This window comes from Euprymna scolopes, chromosome 37, assembly GCF_053919585.1.
Source record: "Euprymna scolopes isolate OS-2025 chromosome 37, ASM5391958v1, whole genome shotgun sequence".
NCBI classification, from domain to species: Eukaryota; Metazoa; Mollusca; class Cephalopoda; order Sepiida; family Sepiolidae; genus Euprymna; species Euprymna scolopes.
This window is the reverse complement of record NC_136518.1, coordinates 34,475,103-34,496,001: the sequence shown is the minus strand read 5'-3', so window position 1 is coordinate 34,496,001 and position 20,899 is coordinate 34,475,103. Positions and strand designations below refer to the sequence as shown.

General features: G+C 30.0%; 1 long non-coding RNA gene across 1 annotated transcript; it reads right to left on the bottom strand.

Annotated features, from left to right (window-relative positions):
• Positions 1-513: 513 nt before the first annotated feature.
• Positions 514-20,405, bottom strand: LOC145261127 (uncharacterized). Its single transcript, XR_013864416.1, has 3 exons — positions 20,285-20,405; positions 13,985-14,043; positions 514-3,324 (listed from the first exon to the last, which is right to left on the bottom strand). It is a non-coding gene; the product is annotated as an uncharacterized LOC145261127 (long non-coding RNA).
• Between the last annotated feature and the right edge of the window lie 494 nt (positions 20,406-20,899).

The window sequence follows — 20,899 nt, the reverse complement described above, 5'->3', positions numbered from 1 at the left end:
CTCCAACTTCCAACTACATCATCCCTTTTTTCTGTCTCCAAAATGGAAATCCTGAATATCTTATAATAATGTTCATTCCATATGAGCAGATGTAAATATTTCAGACATTCAAATGCTAAGATATTTTGGTATTTTTTGGAAAAACATGAAATAAAAACACAGAAAGTAATCGGGTTTGAGATGAGGCTGTGTATGTACGAAATCACAGTCATCATATTTATCAATTTATATACTCCATCCATTCTGCTAAGTAAAATTACCAGTTACTATTAGTGATTATGAAGAGAGCTCTTTCGGTTAGATTATATTGTTTATATAAGAATTAAGATTTCTATTATTTGAAAAATAATTGGTTGGATTTTAATCTCAGCTTGAAGTAATTGCCTATCCAGTTGCACTGAAAAGCTGTGACATCGGCACACACACACATAAATGTATATGTATATATGTATTAATTAATTATTCCAAAATAAATATATATATATATATATATATATATATATATATATATATATATATATATATATATACACATACACACTAACCGACTTACTCAACATTGCCTGAATGTCAAATATTTTGAATGTAACGTGTATTTATTTGCATACATAACTGATGTAAGCTGGTATCAAATATTTATTTACAACAATATGAACCGTATCATCATTATTATACTAGATTTAAATACAAATTTTTTATTCATAAAAGAAACATTATTTCGTTTTGGATTCCTTCAAAATGCAGTTTCAGTTTTTTTTTTTTTTTTTTTTACTCACTCTAACTATAATAGTGGAACCTTGTGTTCTCAAATGATATTGTAGGTTAATTTTAATAAGATTATCAAATTACTCTCCTAGTTGGGCCATATCGGTATCTTTCATTTCTAAAACACACAATAACAAAATACACAGCTTGATGCCTGTTGGTTGGAGGACAATGTGAAGTACTTTCCAAATTGTGGTTAGGGATGCCTATTTGTAAGAGGAAGAAAATTACAAAGTGCTCTAGAAACCCAGGACATCTAACCATAATGGACATCACAAAGCGTATCCATCTCTTTTTTTGAACATTCTTGAATATATATATGATTAAAATAAATTATTGTGAAAAAATATGAAGTGTTGATTTTTTTTATTCTTATCTAATATATAAAGTTATCTTACTGGATTTTCAAAGTCAGACCCAAATAGTAATCTGGTTAACATATCTATACTTGATTTGGACTAGCCAATTTTTAAATTTTTTCCTTTCTACTATATTTTTACAACAAATATATTTTAGTTTTTTTTTTTCTGAAAATATTTATTCGGGTTAAGAAACTGTTTAGAGTCAATAAATATTCCTTTACTCACCAAACATTGTTAACCCTTTTTGAACGGGTTGAATTAATCTGTTCAGTCATAAATAAATAAATATAACAGCATAAATAAAGTGGGAATTGATTCAAACATGTCTTGAACATATTAGTTCAGTATCTGGATAGATGCCAGATACCTCCATTGCTTACATTCAGAATTCAGAATACCGCCATCTGTCATAGAGTGTGGAGGATTTCGTTTGTTGTCATAAACACACTTTTTCAAGCACTGTGAGGTAAGTTTATGAAATGCAAAAATTCTCAGTGGTAGTTTAACTATTGAACTTCATAATTTTTCCAGTTTGAAAACAATCATAGTATCATTACCATTTAAACTAACTAAAATTAACAATAAATATTTTTAATCGTCTACATCATAATTCAGATCATAAGGGGTTAAATAGAAGTAATAAAACCTTTGCAAAGACACTTTCTAGTTTTAAACAGTAAAAAGGAAGTTTTCACACTACTTGCACACATTATTAGTTTTTGTTTTACTATTAATTGATCGATTAAAATGTTAAATACTAAAACAAACTTTTTAAAAATTCATATTTAACAATATAATTTCATTGCAAAATTATGTCACTTTTTCTTTTACACTCGGTCAATGCTGAGTAGGTACAACTAGTTATTGATATAGTCTTGGATTTTACACTGAGCTTTCTAGTTCTTTACTTGGATATACTCTGTGAAGACCATCCTCTATCATATATATATATATATATATATTTAAAATTACAAAGATGAATATTAATATATTAAATATATTAGAACCTAACTAGATGATAGAACACTCAACATTCAATATACTAGATCAATTAAAAAACAAAAATTGAATAATATAAATATTTAATTACAATATTTATTAATCTATCAAAAATTTGAACAAGAATTATAATTCTTTATTATAAGTCTTTATTAAAATTCCATATTTTAGTTTTTGATGATTAATAAATATTGTAATTTATTCAATGTTTATTTTTATCATCAATTTTTATTTTCGATTTTTATGAGAATCAATTTCCAAACCAAATGATGTTCAATATTCCATATTTATAAATTGAAATAGTTATTTTTTAAATTTGCAATCAAGCTATAAATAAATAAAATCACAAATCAGGGTTATATCGTACTGTAAGATTTTCTCTGAAATTTATATTACATCACCGTATGATATAATTCTCATCTGTATTTATCTCTCTCTCTCATATATATATATGTATATATATATATATATATATATATATATATATATATATATATATATATATATATATATATATATATATATAAGAGAGAGAGAGAGAGAGATAAGAATGTTTAAATGTAATGAATGAATTACATTCCATACCTCTTTATATATTTTGTCTTTTTGATTGACTTTAACTAAGTGATTAGATTATTTTTATTTTCATTTCATTTTTATGTTTCCCTTTCTAATCATGCAGATATTTCATGATCACATTATTAATATTTCTATATTTCACATTATCATGGCTTCCATTTAAAATTTATTTTTTCAAGTTCAAGGGAAACAGAATGGAATCAAAGAAAACGTTTTATGAGGGAGACAATTTATGTTAGAAATTTTTTACAAAGCAGTTTGCGTGCTTTTTTCACCTTTTTCACAATCAGAACCTTTTTTCTGATTAGAATTTGATAAAATGTATTGCACATTTGATATTTATATAATAATTATAATAATAATAATCATGGTTATAATAATAATCATGGTAATAATAATAAATATATAAATAAATCCATATAGAAAAATAATTATGGTGGTGATGGCAATAAGTCTATTAACACGGGTACATTTTATTTTCTCATTTCGTGCATGCAGCACAGCTTCAAACGTTTGCCTCTCGACTGATCTCAATATTTGGGTAGCATTTCTCTTTCTCCAGGAACGTCATCAACTTCTTTTCTCGTTCTTTCAAAGTTTTGATTTCTTTTTGAAGAGTCTGAAAAAATACATAAAATATCAAAAATAAATGTTTAAGAAAAAATCCTCTGCTTTCACCTTCAGTCAAACACATTTTTTTAATACTTTCCTGCACACTAGAAGTTTTATTGGCAGATTTCAAAGATCTAACGCTACAACACAACTTCAAATTAAAAAAAAATTGCAAGCATCTAATATAATGTAAAATAAAATTAAAAAATTTAAAACATCCAACCCTACAACACAACTAAAATATACAAATAAAAACTGTAAGCATTTAACTCTATAACCCAACTTTAAATTTAAAACAAAATTACAAACATTGCAAATATCTAACCCCACAACACAACTTTAATTAAAAAAAATGCAAACATCTAACCCTACAACACAACTTTAATTTAAAAAAAAAATTGCAAACATCAAACCCTACAACACAACTTGAATTTAAAAAAAAAATTGCAAACATCTAACTCTACAACACAACTTTAATTTAAAAAAAAAAATTGCAAACATCTCTAACCCTACAGCACAACTTTAATTAAAAAAAAAAAATTGCAAACATCTAACCCTACAACACAACTTTAATTTAAAAAAAAAATTACAAACATCTAACCCTACAACACAACTTTAATTTAAAAAAAAGAAAATTGCAAACATCTAACCCTACAACACAACTTTAATTTAAAAACAAAATTGCAAACATCTTACCCTACAACACAACTTTAATTTAAAAAAAAAATTGCAAATATCTAACCCTACAGCACAACTTTAATTTAAAAAAAAATTGCAAACATCTTACCCTACAACACAACTTTAATTTAAAAAAAAAATTGACAACATCTAACCCTACAGCACAACTTTAATTAAAAAAAAAAATTGCAAACATCTAACCCTACAGCACAACTTTAATTTAAAAAAAATTGCAAACATCTCTAACCCTACAACACAACTTTAATTTAAAAAAAAATGCAAACATCTAACCCTACAACGCAACTTTAATTTAAAAAAAAAAAATTTCAAACATCTCTACCCCTACAACACAACTTTAATTTAAAAAAAAAATTGCAAACATATAACCCTACAGCACAACTTTAATTTAAAAAAAAAATTTCCAACATCTCTAACCCTACAACACAACTTTAATTTAAAAAAAAATGCAAACATCTAACCCTACAACACAACTTTAATTTAAAAAAAAAATTGCAAACATCTCTAACCCTACAACACAACTTTAATTTAAAAAAAAAATTGCAAACATCTAATCCTACAACACAACTTTAATTTAAAAAAAAAATTGCAAACATCTAACCCTACAACACAACTTTAATTTAAAAAAAAAATTGCAAACATCTAACCCTACAACACAACTTTAATTAAAAAAAAAAAAAAATTGCAAACATCTTACCCTACAACACAACTTAAATTAAAAAAAAAAAATTGCAAACATCTAACCCTACAACACAACTTTAATTTAAGAAAAAAATTGCAAACATCAAACCCTACAACACAACTTGAATTTAAAAAAAAAATTGCAAACATCTAACTCTACAACACAACTTTAATTTAAAAAAAAAAATTGCAAACATCTCTAACCCTACAGCACAACTTTAATTAAAAAAAAAAAATTGCAAACATCTAACCCTACAACACAACTTTAATTTAAAAAAAAAATTACAAACATCTAACCCTACAACACAACTTTAATTTAAAAAAAAGAAAATTGCAAACATCTAACCCTACAACACAACTTTAATTTAAAAACAAAATTGCAAACATCTTACCCTACAACACAACTTTAATTTAAAAAAAAAATTGCAAATATCTAACCCTACAGCACAACTTTAATTAAAAAAAAAATTTCAAACATCTAACCCTACAACACAAATTTAATTTAAAAAAAAAATTGCAAACATCTAACCCTACAACACAACTTTAATTAAAAAAAAAATTGCAAACATCTTACCCTACAACACAACTTTAATTTAAAAAAAAAATTGCAAACATCTAACCCTACAGCACAACTTTAATTAAAAAAAAAAAATTGCAAACATCTAACCCTACAGCACAACTTTAATTTAAAAAAAATTGCAAACATCTCTAACCCTACAACACAACTTTAATTTAAAAAAAAATGCAAACATCTAACCCTACAACGCAACTTTAATTTAAAAAAAAAAATTTCAAACATCTCTACCCCTACAACACAACTTTAATTTAAAAAAAAAAATTGCAAACATATAACCCTACAGCACAACTTTAATTTAAAAAAAAAATTTCCAACATCTCTAACCCTACAACACAACTTTAATTTAAAAAAAAATGCAAACATCTAACCCTACAACACAACTTTAATTTAAAAAAAAAATTGCAAACATCTCTAACCCTACAACACAACTTTAATTTAAAAAAAAATTGCAAACATCTAACCCTACAAAACAACTTTAATTTAAAAAAAAAAATTGCAAACATCTCTAACCCTACAACACAACTTTAATTTAAAAAAAAAAATTGCAAACATCTAACCCTACAACACAACTTTAATTTAAAAAAAAAATTGCAAACATCTAACCCTACAAAACAACTTTAATTTAAAAAAAAAAAAATGCAAACATCTAACCCTACAGCACAACTTTAATTTAAAAAAAAAATTGCAAACATCTAACCCTACAACACAACTTTAATTTTAAAAAAAAATTGCAAACATCTAACCCCACAACACAACTTTAATTTTAAAAAAAAGAAAATTGAAAACATCTAACCCTACAACACAACTTTAATTTAAAAAATAAATTGCAAACATCTAACCCTACAGCACAACTTTAATTTAAAAAAAAAAATTTGCAAACATCTAACCCTACAACACAACTTTAATTTAAAAAAAAAATTGCAAACATCTAACCCTACAACACAACTTCATTTTAAAAAAAAAATTGCAAACATCTAACCCTACGGCACAACTTTAATTTAAAAAAAAAAAATTGCAAACATCTCTAAGCCTACAACACAACTTTAATTAAAAAAAAAATGCAAACATCTAACCCTACAACGCAACTTTAATTTAAAAAAAAAAAATTTCAAACATCTCTAACCCTACACCCTACAACACAACTTTAATTAAAAAAAAAAAATTGCAAACATCTAACCCTACAGCACAACTTTAATTTAAAAAAAAAAAATTGCAAACATCTCTAAGCCTACAACACAACTTTAATTTAAAAGAAAATTGCAAACATCTAACCCTACAGCACAACTTTAATTTAAAAGAAAAAATTGCAAACATCTCTAACCCTACAACACAACTTTAATTTAAAAAAAAAAATTGCAAACATCAAACCCTACAACACAACTTTAATTTAAAAAAAAAATTGCAAACATCTAACCCTACAACACAACTTTATTTAAAAAAAAAATGCAAACATCTAACCCTACAGCACAACTTTAATTTATAAAAAAAAATTGCAAACATCTAACCCTACAACACAACTTTAATTTAAAAAAAAAATTGCAAACATCTAACCCTACAACACAACTTTAATTTAAAAAAAAGAAAATTGAAAACATCTAACCCTACAACACAACTTTAATTTAAAAAATAAATTGCAAACATCTAACCCTACAACACAACTTTAATTTAAAAGAAAAAATTGCAAACATCTAACCCTACAACACAACTTTAATTAAAAAAAAAAATTGCAAACATCTAACCCTACAACGCAACTTTAATTTAAAAAAAAAAATTTTCAAACATCTCTAACCCTACACCCTACAACACAACTTTAATTAAAAAAAATTGCAAACATCTAACCCTACAGCACAACTTTAATTTAAAAAAAAAAATTGCAAACATCTCTAAGCCTACAACACTACTTTAATTTAAAAAAAAATTGCAAACATCTAACCCTACAACGCAACTTTAATTTAAAAAAAAAATTGCAAACATCTCTAACCCTACAACACAACTTTAATTTAAAAAAAAAAAATTGCAAACATCTAACCCTACAACACAACTTTAATTTAAAAAAAAAAATTGCAAACATCTCTAAGCCTACAACACAACTTTAATTTAAAAGAAAATTGCAAACATCTAACCCTACAGCACAACTTTAATTTAAAAGAAAAAATTGCAAACATCTCTAACCCTACAACACAACTTTAATTTAAAAAAAAAATTACAAACATCAAACCCTACAACACAACTTTAATTTAAAAAAAAATTGCAAACATCTAACCCTACAACACAACTTTATTTAAAAAAAAAATGCAAACATCTAACCCTACAGCACAACTTTAATTTATAAAAAAAAATTGCAAACATCTTACCCTACAACACAACTTTAATTAAAAAAAAAAATTGCAAACATCTTACCCTACAACACAACTTTAATGTAAAAAAAAGAAAATTGAAAACATCTAACCCTACAACACAACTTTAATTTAAAAAATAAATTGCAAACATCTAACCCTACAACACAACTTTAATTTAAAAAAAAAAAATTGCAAACATCTAACCCTACAACACAACTTTAATTTAAAAAAAAAATTGCAAACATCTAACCCTACAACGCAACTTTAATTTAAAAAAAAAAATTTTCAAACATCTCTAACCCTACACCCTACAACACAACTTTAATTAAAAAAAAATTGCAAACATCTAACCCTACAGCACAACTTTAATTTAAAAAAAAAAATTGCAAACATCTCTAACCCTACAACACAACTTTAATTTAAAAAAAAATTGCAAACATCTAACCCTACAATGCAACTTCCATTTATAAAAAAAAAAATTGCAAACATCTCTAACCCTACAACACAACTTTAATTTAAAAAAAAAAAAATTGCAAACATCTAACCCTAAAGCACAACTTTAATTTAAAAAAAAAAAATTGCAAAAATCTCTAACCCTACAACACAACTTTAATTTAAAAAAAAAAATTGCAAACATCAAACCCTACAACACAACTTTAATTAAAAAAAAATTGCAAACATCTCTAACCCTACAACACAACTTTAATTTAAAAAAAAATTGCAAACATCTAACCCTACAAAACAACTTTAATTTAAAAAAAAAATGCAAACATCTAACCCTACAGCACAACTTTAATTTAAAAAAAAAAATTGCAAACATCTAACCCTACAACACAACTTTAATTTAAAAAAAAAATTACAAACATCTAACCCTACAACACAACGTTAATTTAAAAAAAAGAAAATTGCAAACATCTAACCCTACAACGCAACTTTAATTTAAAAAAAAAATTGCAAACATCTCTAACCCTACAACACAACTTTAATTTAAAAAAAAAATTGCAAACATCTAACCCTACAGTACAACTTTAATTTAAAAAAAAAAATTGCAAACATCTCTAACCCTACAACACAACTTAAATTTAAAAAGAAAAAATTGCAAACATCAAACCCTACAACACAACTTTAATTTAAAAAAAAAATTGCAAACATCTAACCCTACAAAACAACTTTAATTTAAAAAAAAAATGCAAACATCTAACCCTACAGCACAACTTTAATTTAAAAAAAAAAATTGCAAACATCTAACCCTACAACACAACTTTAATTTAAAAAAAAAATTACAAACATCTAACCCTACAACACAACTTTAATTTAAAAAAAAGAAAATTGCAAACATCTAATCCTACAACACAACTTTAATTTAAAAAAAAAATTGCAAACATCTCTAACCCTACAACACAACTTTAATTTAAAAAAAATGCAAACATCTAACCCTACAACGCAACTTTAATTAAAAAAAAAAAAATTTCAAACATCTCTAAGCCTACAACACAACTTTAATTTAAAAAAAAAAATTGCAAACATCTAACCCTACAGCACAACTTTAATTTAAAAAAAAAATTGCAAACATCTCTAACCCTACAACACAACTTTAATTTAAAAAAAAATTGCAAACATCTAACCCTACAACGCAACTTTAATTTAAAAAAAAAAAACTGCAAACATCTCTAACCCTACAATACAACTTTAATTTTAAAAAAAAATTGCAAACATCTAACCCTACAGCACAACTTTAATTTAAAAAAAAAAAAATTGCAAACATCTAACCCTACAGCACAACTTTAATTTAAAAAAAAAAAAATTGCAAACATCTCTAACCCTACAACACAACTTTAATTTAAAAAAAAAATTGCAAACATCTAACCCTACAACACAACTTTAATTTAAAAAAAAAATTGCAAACATCTAACCCTACATCACAACTTTAATTTAAAAAAAAAATTGCAAACATCTCTAACCCTACAACACAACTTTAATTTAAAAAAAAAATTGCAAACATCTAACCCTACAACACAACTTTAATTTAAAAAAAAAATTGCAAACATCTAACCCTACAACACAACTTTAATTTAAAAAAAATTTCTTTGTACTACTATTCTCATCTTGGTGGTGATTTTCACATTTCTGATCATGTAACCTTGTATCATTTTCAAGTACATCTTTGACTTAAGAATGTTTATGTCAAAATTGGAAATCTATATAAATTTTAAACTTGATCATGGGAGGGTTGATTGGTCTTCTTCCATTAACAATGATTGTGTATAAGTGTTGACAATTAAAGTATAAAGTTGAGAAGTTTTAAACTATCCTGTTTAGATGCGTAGTATTAACACACACACACACACACACACACACACACACACACACACACACACACACACACACACATATATATATATATATATATATATATTATAAGGTAAAATTAAAAGCCAAGAACAATGCGATATTTTTTTTTTTTTATATAGAGTAAAATTAAATGCAAACAAAAGAAATAAATTTCTTTTTTTTTGTTGTTTGTTTTTTCTTTTTCACACAAATTTTAACTCTAAACAACAGTAATTTTTTTTTTTCTGTTGTATTCAATGGTGTTATAAATCTCAATATATTTCAGACTTATTAGTCCTTTTTCAAGAGAAGACAGCGGAAGAGTGTTCAAAATTGGAAAAATTGTAAAAGTAGCCGCAGAGAGTTTGCCACGTGATACCGCGAAATATAGAACAAAAAATGACGTTAGGAGAATGTTAAAATAAATCAGTTGATGTTTGAAATACTTGTTGCGTTTGTGAATCAAGGGAGATGACTATTCAAGCAAGGTTTTTTTTTTTATATTAATTATTGTTTTTCTTATGTTTTAAACTTATATTATAAAAGCGGAGCTCAATTCCAGTCTATTGTTTAGTGTGGGAGTATTTTTTGAAATAATTAAAGATTCGAGGATACGAAGTTGACCTACGTTTCTTGAAGAAGCAAGGATGTTGATGTGAAAATCTGGTTCTGAATTAATGCAAGTGCGAATATGTTTATAGAACGACGAAGCAGTAGTGTTTAAGTGCTCTTTAATGCGGTGATGAAGCAATCTGGTAGTGCTTCCGATGTAAGATGCACTGCATTTAGCGCATTGTAGGTCGTAAACAACGTGGTTCTTAAAGCATAAACCTGTGTGTGATATTGGGCAATTAGAGAGTGAACAAGGGGAAGGTGTATGCGATGGATGTTTTCGGTTGAGCTGTTGTCTTAAAGTAGATCCAGTGTGGATGAGTTGAATGTTGAGTCCCTCGCTGCGGATGACTTTTCGGATTGAAGATGAGATTTTGTCACTGAGGAAGGGTAGTTTTAGAAAACAATTGTTAGAGAAGGGTCGGGTGTTGCGTTTTTTCTTTTTAAGTGAGGATAGGATCGTATTAGGGTAGCCGTTTAGTGAGAGGGTCTGTAGGAAATTGTTAGTGTGTGTATGTTTGTCGGAGATGTTAGTGCATTTGTCTTGTATGCGTGAGATTTCGGCATGTGCGTAGTTTAATTTGTCCTTGAGAGGTAGTGCAGATTTGAAATGTACGAAGAGGCGTTTGCTGGCGGGTTTTCTGTAGAATGCAGTGCATATGGCACCATTTTTTTTTATTTGTATTTTAAAATCAAGTAGAGAAAGAGATTCAGAAGAGTCTGGGTGTTCTATAGTAAATTTTAAGTTTGGGTCGGCGTTATTGAATTTGTGGAAAATGTTAATAGCTTCTTCGCGGGAGTATGTGATAATTAAAATGTCATCGATATATCTAGTAAAAAGGAGATATGAGTAGCAGGTACTAAGGGTGTGTCTTTCAAGTTTGTCCATATAAGCAATGGCAAGAATACCGGATAGACTGGAGCCCATGGGTAGTCCAGATACTTGTTTGAACGTGTTTTGTAGGAAAGTAAAGTAAGTGTTGTCTACTATAATACGTTAGCGTTAACGGTCCCCTTTATAAAATCTCTTGGTTAATATCCCGCCTACTTAAACCTCTACTCTCTACCTTCCCAGCCCATGTTAGTAGTTCCAACCAAGTAATTAACAGACTCAACGATCTACCACACCATCTACTCAAACTATACAGATACCCATTTAGCCTAGACGTCGTTTCTTTATACACCTCCATTCCTGCACATCCAGCCATCAATCTCATGGCAGACATTATAGCATCTAAAAACCCACAATGCTTCAGAATTACTCCAGGAGATCTCTTACAACTCCTCCGTATTATAGTAGACAACACTTACTTTACTTTCCTACAAAACACGTTCAAACAAGTATCTGGACTACCCATGGGCTCCAGTCTATCCGGTATTCTTGCCATTGCTTATATGGACAAACTCGAAAGACACACCCTTAGTACCTGCTACTCATATCTCCTTTTTACTAGATATATCGATGACATTTTAATTATCACATACTCCCGCGAAGAAACTATTAACATTTTCCACAAATTCAATAACGCCGACCCAAACTTAAAATTTACTATAGAACACCCAGACTCTTCTGAATCTCTTTCTCTACTTGATTTTAAAATACAAATAAAAAAAAATGGTGCCATATGCACTGCATTCTACAGAAAACCCGCCAGCAAACACCTCTTCGTACATTTCAAATCTGCACTACCTCTCAAGGACAAACTAAACTACGCACATGCCGAAATCTCACGCATACAAGACAAATGCACTAACATCTCCGACAAACATACACACACTAACAATTTCCTACAGACCCTCTCACTAAACGGCTACCCTAATACGATCCTATCCTCACTTAAAAAGAAAAAAACGCAACACCCGACCCTTCTCTAACAATTGTTTTCTAAAACTACCCTTCCTCAGTGACAAAATCTCATCTTCAATCCGAAAAGCCATCCGCAGCGAGGGACTCAACATTCAACTCATCCACACTGGATCTACTTTAAGACAACAGCTCAACCGAAAACATCCATCGCATACACCTTCCCCTTGTTCACTCTCTAATTGCCCAATATCACACACAGGTTTATGCTTTAAGAACCACGTTGTTTACGACCTACAATGCGCTAAATGCAGTGCATCTTACATCGGAAGCACTACCAGATTGCTTCATCACCGCATTAAAGAGCACTTAAACACTACTGCTTCGTCGTTCTATAAACATATTCGCAATTGCATTAATTCAGAACCAGATTTTCACATCAACATCCTTGCTTCTTCAAGAAACGTAGGTCAACTTCATATCCTCGAATCTTTAATTATTTCAAAAAATACTCCCACACTAAACAATAGACTGGAATTGAGCTCCGCTTTTATAATATAAGTTTAAAACATAAGAAAAACAATAATTAATATAAAAAAAAAAAACCTTGCTTGAATAGTCATCTCCCTTGATTCACAAACGCAACAAGTATTTCAAACATCAACTGATTTATTTTAACGTTCTCCTAACGTCATTTTTTGTTCTATATTTTGCGGTATCACGTGGCAAACTCTCTGCGGCTACTTTTACAATTTTTCCAATTTTGAACACTCTTCCGCTGTCTTCTCTTGAAAAAGGACTAATAAGTCTGAAATATATTGAGATTTATAACACCATTGAATACAACAGAAAAAAAAAAAATTACTGTTGTTTAGAGTTAAAATTTGTGTGAAAAAGAAAAAACAAACAACAAAAAAAAAAGAAATTTATTTCTTTTGTTTGCATTTAATTTTACTCTATATAAAAAAAAAAAAAAAAATCTCGCATTGTTCTTGGCTTTTAATTTTACCTTATAATTTTCTTCAACAATGCTTCAAGCAAACTACAACCTACTTATATATATATATATATATATATATTGCATCAGTATCATTGGTTTCAAATTCAAACAAAGAAGACCTATAATTGGTTTCCTTTTAAGGGACTCTTCAGCCTCTGTTTATGTGTGCCTCCCTGTAAAACAGTATGTCACGCATTGTATGACATTTTGATATTTCGATCCTTATTTACATCCTTATTTACATTATTTTAACTAATTTAACATTTCATGCACAAATTCTGATGATATTTGCATAGTGTGCAAATAATGCCAAATTGGTAAAAAAAAAAAAAAAAAAAAAATGAAAATGCCTTCTTGAGAATTTTGTTGAACACATTTTACTCAACATCTGATATACCAGTTCATCTTTTCTTTGACTTCTTTGTGTAAGGCATGAAACTGTGGCACTAACCCCAAGGTGGGTTTAACCAAAAGAGAAGGTTCCATTGGCATATAAAATTCACAAGCGGTCCCTAATCACATGTAAGGCACAAAGAGACTTTCGGATTCAATTGTAAAACAAAGGATCACCAGAACTTTTGTGGACTATGGATAGAATTTATTTTAATTCAAAAACTTTTAACTTACCACTTGCAATTCTTGTTTTTCTCGTTTCAGTTTCTGATTTTCAGACTTTAGAGCTTCAACTGGAAAAATAAAAATAAAATTTACAAATTTCGTTTTTCAATTACAAAATCAAAACTAATATATATATATATGTGTGTATGTGTGTGTGTGCATGTATGTATGTTAAATGATTGATCTAAGAACCAAACTAATCTTTTGATCCAATGTTCTTATTGATGTTAGAAGTTTTTGAAACTTGTTTAAAACTTATCAATCAAAATTAAAAGTATGTAAAAATAAAAAAAAACCCCAAATCTTCCAATATTCCCTTTGATTTAATATTTTCTATTATTAGCCAACAACACAACATCATTAAAATAATCTGAAATTTCTCACTACAAATAAAAAATTTCTCACTACAAATAAAAAACAAAAACATAGCATTCTTATAATAGACAATCAAACTATTTTACACAGAAAAGTAAAACTGTTTTAATTTTATATTTCAAATCTCACACTAGATATTGTTTTTGTTTTTTTAGTTACAGCATTCCAGTAATCTCACTTGTTGATACCGATCATCATCATAAACCCGAATAATGTACTTATTTATTTTTTTCTAACAGGTACTTCAGTTAAACAAAAAAATTAACTGATGATGCATAAAAGATAAAAGACATACATTATTGCATCAGCAAATATTCAAAGACAGAATACATAAGAAATAATTCCTTAATCCATGGAGTTTCAAAAATTTATACTTTTCTCAGACAAAGTAAATAGTTCAGTAGTGTAAGAGAAAGCATTTATTGAACAGTATGAAAATTGAAATTTTGGTCGTGGAATCTGATTGTAGGAGTGAGAAAGAAGGCAGAATCCATAACAAACAAATCCAATTTTGTGGACAGAAAACTTTATTTAAATTTCATCCACATAGTGGATACATGATAGACACATGATAGTTCACATACATTTTCATGATAACAGCATTTCATGTATGTGACATTATCCACCATCTGTCAACTTAAGAGTTACAGAGAATTCAAAATGGCCTCTTCATAGCAATATGTACTATTGGCTTAAAAACGGACTTGCAAATAACTTTGAAGAAAAGATATTAGTCCCAAAATATCAATAAATATCTTACATCTGTGTTGTCTTTGCAGCAACTATTATGCCTGGTCGCAATAAATCCCTGGCAGGAACATTTCATAGCGATCACTAAATTAACGCCTACGCGTATGAAGAACGCATAGGTACATGATGTTATGATGCAACCACACACATACGTTAAACAAAAGGAACTATGTTATTCTCCCTTGCGTAGAAATACAGTGAACAGGCTGGAACATTCGAGAAGGCCTGTATATAAAGATTTTCCTGCTAAAAATCAAATCAATTTTCTCTTTGATTTCTCAAGAACAGCACATGTTCAGGATAACTCCGTCACAGGGAGATGTTAAAATCCCCGTCCTGATATTACGCGCAATACAACATCAAATGAGAATTTAAATCTTCCTTTAAACAAATATATTTCGAGCTACTGTTTTTACGATATGAATAGACACACACATGCGCGTATTCGCTTATATAATTTATGGACTGCTTTTCTCAGAAAATAACCACATTAACTTTAAGCTCATGTGTGACACTTTGATCATAAAAGTCAGCAATTTCAAACCTTGTGCTAATCTCAAAATCCTCACTTCATTAATCTTTCATTATGAACATTTCACACAAGAAAACACGTTGGAACGATTTAAACTAATATTACTAACACGTAAATAAATGTTTATTTCATGGGATACTGTGATTTTGTGTTCTTTGTTGAGCCATATTATTTTCTGGATTTCATTTTTATTTTTTACGTAGGTATGTGGCTTGGTGAAACCTTTCTATTAATCGGCGATCCTGTTAAATTTACCTTTAATGATCCCATGAATACACTCCTACTTTCAACATAAGTTGCAGCATACACAACCTCGATCCTAAAAATTGATAAATCCCGATTATAAATTGGTTTACCTACTGAACTACATTTCCTATAAGTGGTGACTGTGAGTCCAGCATCTTCTTAAGATTTTTATGAAGAAAAAGTGACAATCTCATTTTCTTTACTTACATACTATATGACATTACTAGAATCAAAATTATGAGTGAGAAAAACAATCGAAACATAAAAGAGCTCACTAAAATGTTCACAGAATTTCTGACATATGAAGTTATTTTGACAGATTTTCAAACTAAGACCCAAACAGCATTTAATCTAACAAATCAAACTTCTGACTAGTTATGTTACATTCGTTATTGCTGTACTATATGACTAGCAATACAATAACCTATTTCACTTTCAAAAATTACTTAGTTCAGCTTAGATCACTGCTAATATGAAACATTTTTAAATGATCACCTTAAAATAAAAATCAGTATGAGTATACCTTATATTTTTTTAGATTGAAGAATAAAATGGGAATCATTTACCTTTAAAATCTAATCTGACTTCAATGCATGCAAGCCAATACTGGCAAGATTTAGCTTGTTGTAAATAATAACTCATCTCCAATAGGAATGGTGGGGAGTTGCACATTGGATGAACCACAGTAGGATACATCAACATTGGACAGTAGTTAGAAGGGAAACCAATGTAAATAATTATAGAATTTCTCATCAAAATTGCATGATTGTAGATTTCTAAAACATGAAATTCATGCACATAAACATATCAAAAACTAGGATTCTCTCTTCCTTCGTATCTCCAGAGGATTGAAGGTTGCCGTCTCTGAATTGCATTGCATTATAGGATGTGATGCCATTTGCGTACATTGGTTCCACCATCGTCCTACCTAAGTAGAGTGCAGCACAGGTCAACCATTAAGTTGGAGCTTCTAGATTCACTTTTGCATACCTCCAGTGGTCCTTATAGGGTCATAGAGATTTCAATAAAACAAAGAGGTGTATTTACCAATCTGCCATCTGGTTAATCATTCTATGATAGACTCTCCCATTTATTTTGGCCAATGAATTAGTCAGGGGGCATTTGTCATTAATTAATAGCTACTTCAGAAATTTTGCCAAAATTGATTTTTCACTTGTATGTGTTGGAGGTCATCATAGATAATCACTTTCAACTTGTCTTCCAAATTTCAGAGCCGTTTTAAGCGCGTGAGAGCGATTTTCAAATTGGCTGCCTAATTTACTGACAAAAATACCTAAAATCCCAAAAATAACCCTAAATGTCTTTATTTCTATTGATTATCTTAAGTTTATTATATTGCAATGTTCTAAATGTTGTATTTTTCCTTTGCAGGGCTGCAGCTGGCCTTAGATTTGTGTTTGGAGCAATAGTAACCAGAACAACGGCAATATGGAGGAATGCATCATATGCGACGAGAAGCTGCACGATCTGTTTTCTACTGCAACTGAAACATCCCCCTCCAATATCAGATTGTGTAGTGAAAGATGGGGTAGAATTGGCAAGAACAGAAACATTTGTGATAGAATAAATACATTGAAAATAGTTAGAGGAACAGATTACCATTACCATAGAAAGTGTTACAAATCATTCTGTCACACAAGCAATCTTGCAAAAGCTGAAAGGAGTCATGAAGAAGAATTAAAAGAGTCAATGAGCAAAAAGCGAGGAAGGCCAAGTACAAGTTTTGTATCACCAAAATCAAGGAAAACATTTGATTCAGATTTATGTGTCTTCTGTCAAGATCAAGGCAGAGAACAAATTCATGAAGTGTGCAGCGAGTCCATGGGGAAAAAATTCTTGGAAATCAAGAACTGTAGTCCAAGTGAAGATGTCCGTGCAAGACTAGCACTCCTTATGGATGCAATGGATGCATTTGCACAAGATTTAAAATACCACTTGACATGTTTAAGAAAAGAAACCAGATACCTTGAAACATCAAAGACTACCAACAACCAACAAACAGAAAATGATGACATTGGAGGTGCTATATCTATTATTGAAATTGTCAACATTGTCCAACTAAGATTAACTAGCAGTGATACTTTTCCAGGCATTGATATGAATGTAATCAATGATGCCTACATTAAACTCCTTAAAGAACATGAAGCGCCAGTTCTAACTAGCAACTACAAGCAGCTTTTGAAAAAGCGTCTTCTTGAGAAGATTCATGGAATTGATTTTGTCAAGCGTGGTCCTAAACCTGAAGTAGTTGTCTCCAAGAAAATTAAAGACAAAATTGTTTCTCGTGAGTATGAAGTGTCAGATGTAGATGAAGAGATGGAAATCCTAAGTAAAGCATCAAAGATAATTAGACAAGAAATAGATAGCATCAAAGATTGGAAATATCTAGGCTCATTTGAGGACTTTGAAACACCAAAAAAATTATTACAGTTAGTAAGGTGGATAACATATGGCCTACATACTAGTCTACATAAAAACGAGAAGAAGAAGCAGAGAAAATGTCAAGAAATTTAACTCAGCACATTGTGTCTTCATATAGATCCAATCGACAAGTAAACTACGAATCTGAAGATGGTGGTGGGTTCCAGAAGGATAAGCATACACCATTTACAGTTGGTCTGGCCCTTACATCATATCAAGCAAACAGGTCACGTTCAGAAGTGGAAATGCTCAGAGACATGAAGGCGGCTGTTTCGTATGATGAGGTGGAGAGAATAACAACAAGAATGGCTTTGGCTGTAATGGATAATGTAAATGACAGTGTTCAGGGCATGCACATACCCCCTTTTCTAAAGCAGGGTGTGAGACCCTTGTTTGCAATTGACAATATTGACTGGAGTAGTGAGGTAGGGCCATTTCATGGGGCAGACTTGCTAATAGCACAGCAAGAGCTTGAAAGTAATCCTATTCTTGGTGGTAAACTTAAGTTAAACCTAGGTATCAAAGACAAGTCTTTAAAAGAAAATTTAGATGTAAAGTACTTTCAATGTGACAAACCATCAATTCCAAAGGTTGATCATGTGAATTACAAATTGTACACTCTGAAAGGCACTGACATTGTCTATGAGCAGATGAATGTAATTTGGTTCTTGACCTGTAGCTGGATTTTGTCAAATGTGTTGAGGGATGGGAAGTGGGGAAAAGATGAAGAGTGTGAAGATGGTGAAGATGTAGCTGATAATACAGGAACAGAGTCACAAGGAAAACAGGTATATGAAGAAGTTAAAGAAATGGGAGCCACGAGCACAGGCACCAAAGACAATGAAGATGAAACATATGTGTTGGAAAACATGGAGGAAAAAACTACAAACAATAGAGATGAGGAAGATGAGATGGGAGGTATATATGAAGAAACCAAAGATGGTTCAGTGACTACTGCTGTGTCAGATAAAAATTCAACAGAAATTATGACGACTGGATCAAAAAATAAAGTCTGTACTCAGAAAAAGAATCTCCAATGTCCTACGTGGTCAACCTATAATTCACTTATCACTAAGAAAACACCAATTTGGAATGTTGGAATATGTGCCCCTCTTTACAGGAGAAGTCCAACAGAGTGGCCTGTACTCTTGACTATTCTAATGCAGGCACAGAAGATTAATTGCATGACTATGGGAGATGATTGCAGGCCTGTGATTACATTAGATGGCGACTTGTATAATCGTGCAGTAAGATTGAAAGATTACAAATCGCAGTGGTGCATTAGACTTGGGAGTTTGCACACTACTATGGCTGCTCTCAAATGTTTAGGGAAGTATGTTGAAGGCAGTGGCATTGATATAGCTTGGCAAGAGTCAGACCTTTATGGACCAGCGACAGTGAGGCAAATATTAGATGGGCGACATGTGTACAGAGGAATAGAAGCACATACAGTGACACTCATAGCATTGCATCATTTGGCTAATTGGCAGAAACTGGAAGTCTTTGACAATGACTGCATTGCTGGTTAGCTCACTGGGTGCCAACTACTTTTCTCTGCCAATATCTCCATCTGCCATCAACATCTTTGATGATTTGAATATGTAGCTTGTCTCTCAGAGGGAAAGCAAACTCAAGATGTAATCCTCTCTACAACCCAACTGACTACAACTGTCTGAGTAATGCCAGCATGTTCGTGGACAACTAAGGATCTGGATTGTAATTATCAAGGACAACTTGGCTGAATTCTCAAGTCCATATGTGCAGACGGTGGTGGAATTACGAATGACTAGCCACCTCATACAACCTTATTTAGGACTGCTATGCATGAACTGCCATGTTTAAAAAATATACTACAGAAACCAGTTCAACCCAACCAACCATTTAGTAAACATAGTTGCATGTTGAGCTTTTCTTTTCCAATTCCTAAAAATTTTTCAAAACTTAAAAGTTGATTTTTTACTTACGCTCTTGGGATTCTGGAATTGAAACACAACCTCCATCTTCACTGAAACTATTTGACAAGGATGTTTTCATGGTTGTATTTGGAGTGCCAACAGATGACATGCTTTTCTGAAATAAACAAAAAATCTATTAAAATGTGACAAATACACACACATTTGATCAAAACTCACAAAGCAAATACAGAAAATATGAATGCATTAAAATTATTGATTGAAAATATAAAACTGAAATGGACAAAATAAGATTTTTTTTTTATAAAGCAATGTGAATAATATAATTATAAAGATTTAGATAACAGAAGAAAACCATATAACGCAGCGGTGTCCCGTCTGGCTTCGCCTACCAAACCATTCCGGCTGGAAAAATCACAATATTCAATGACAATTTATTTACTACATTGTTGACCATTATTTACTACATTGTTGACCATTATTTACTACACTGTTGTCTATTATTTACTACACTGTTGACCATTACTTACTACATTGTTGACAATTATTTACTACACTGTTGACCATTATTTACTACATTGTTGACCATTATTTACTACACTGTTTTCTATTATTTACTACACTGTTGACCATTATTTACTACATTGTTGACCATTATTTACTACA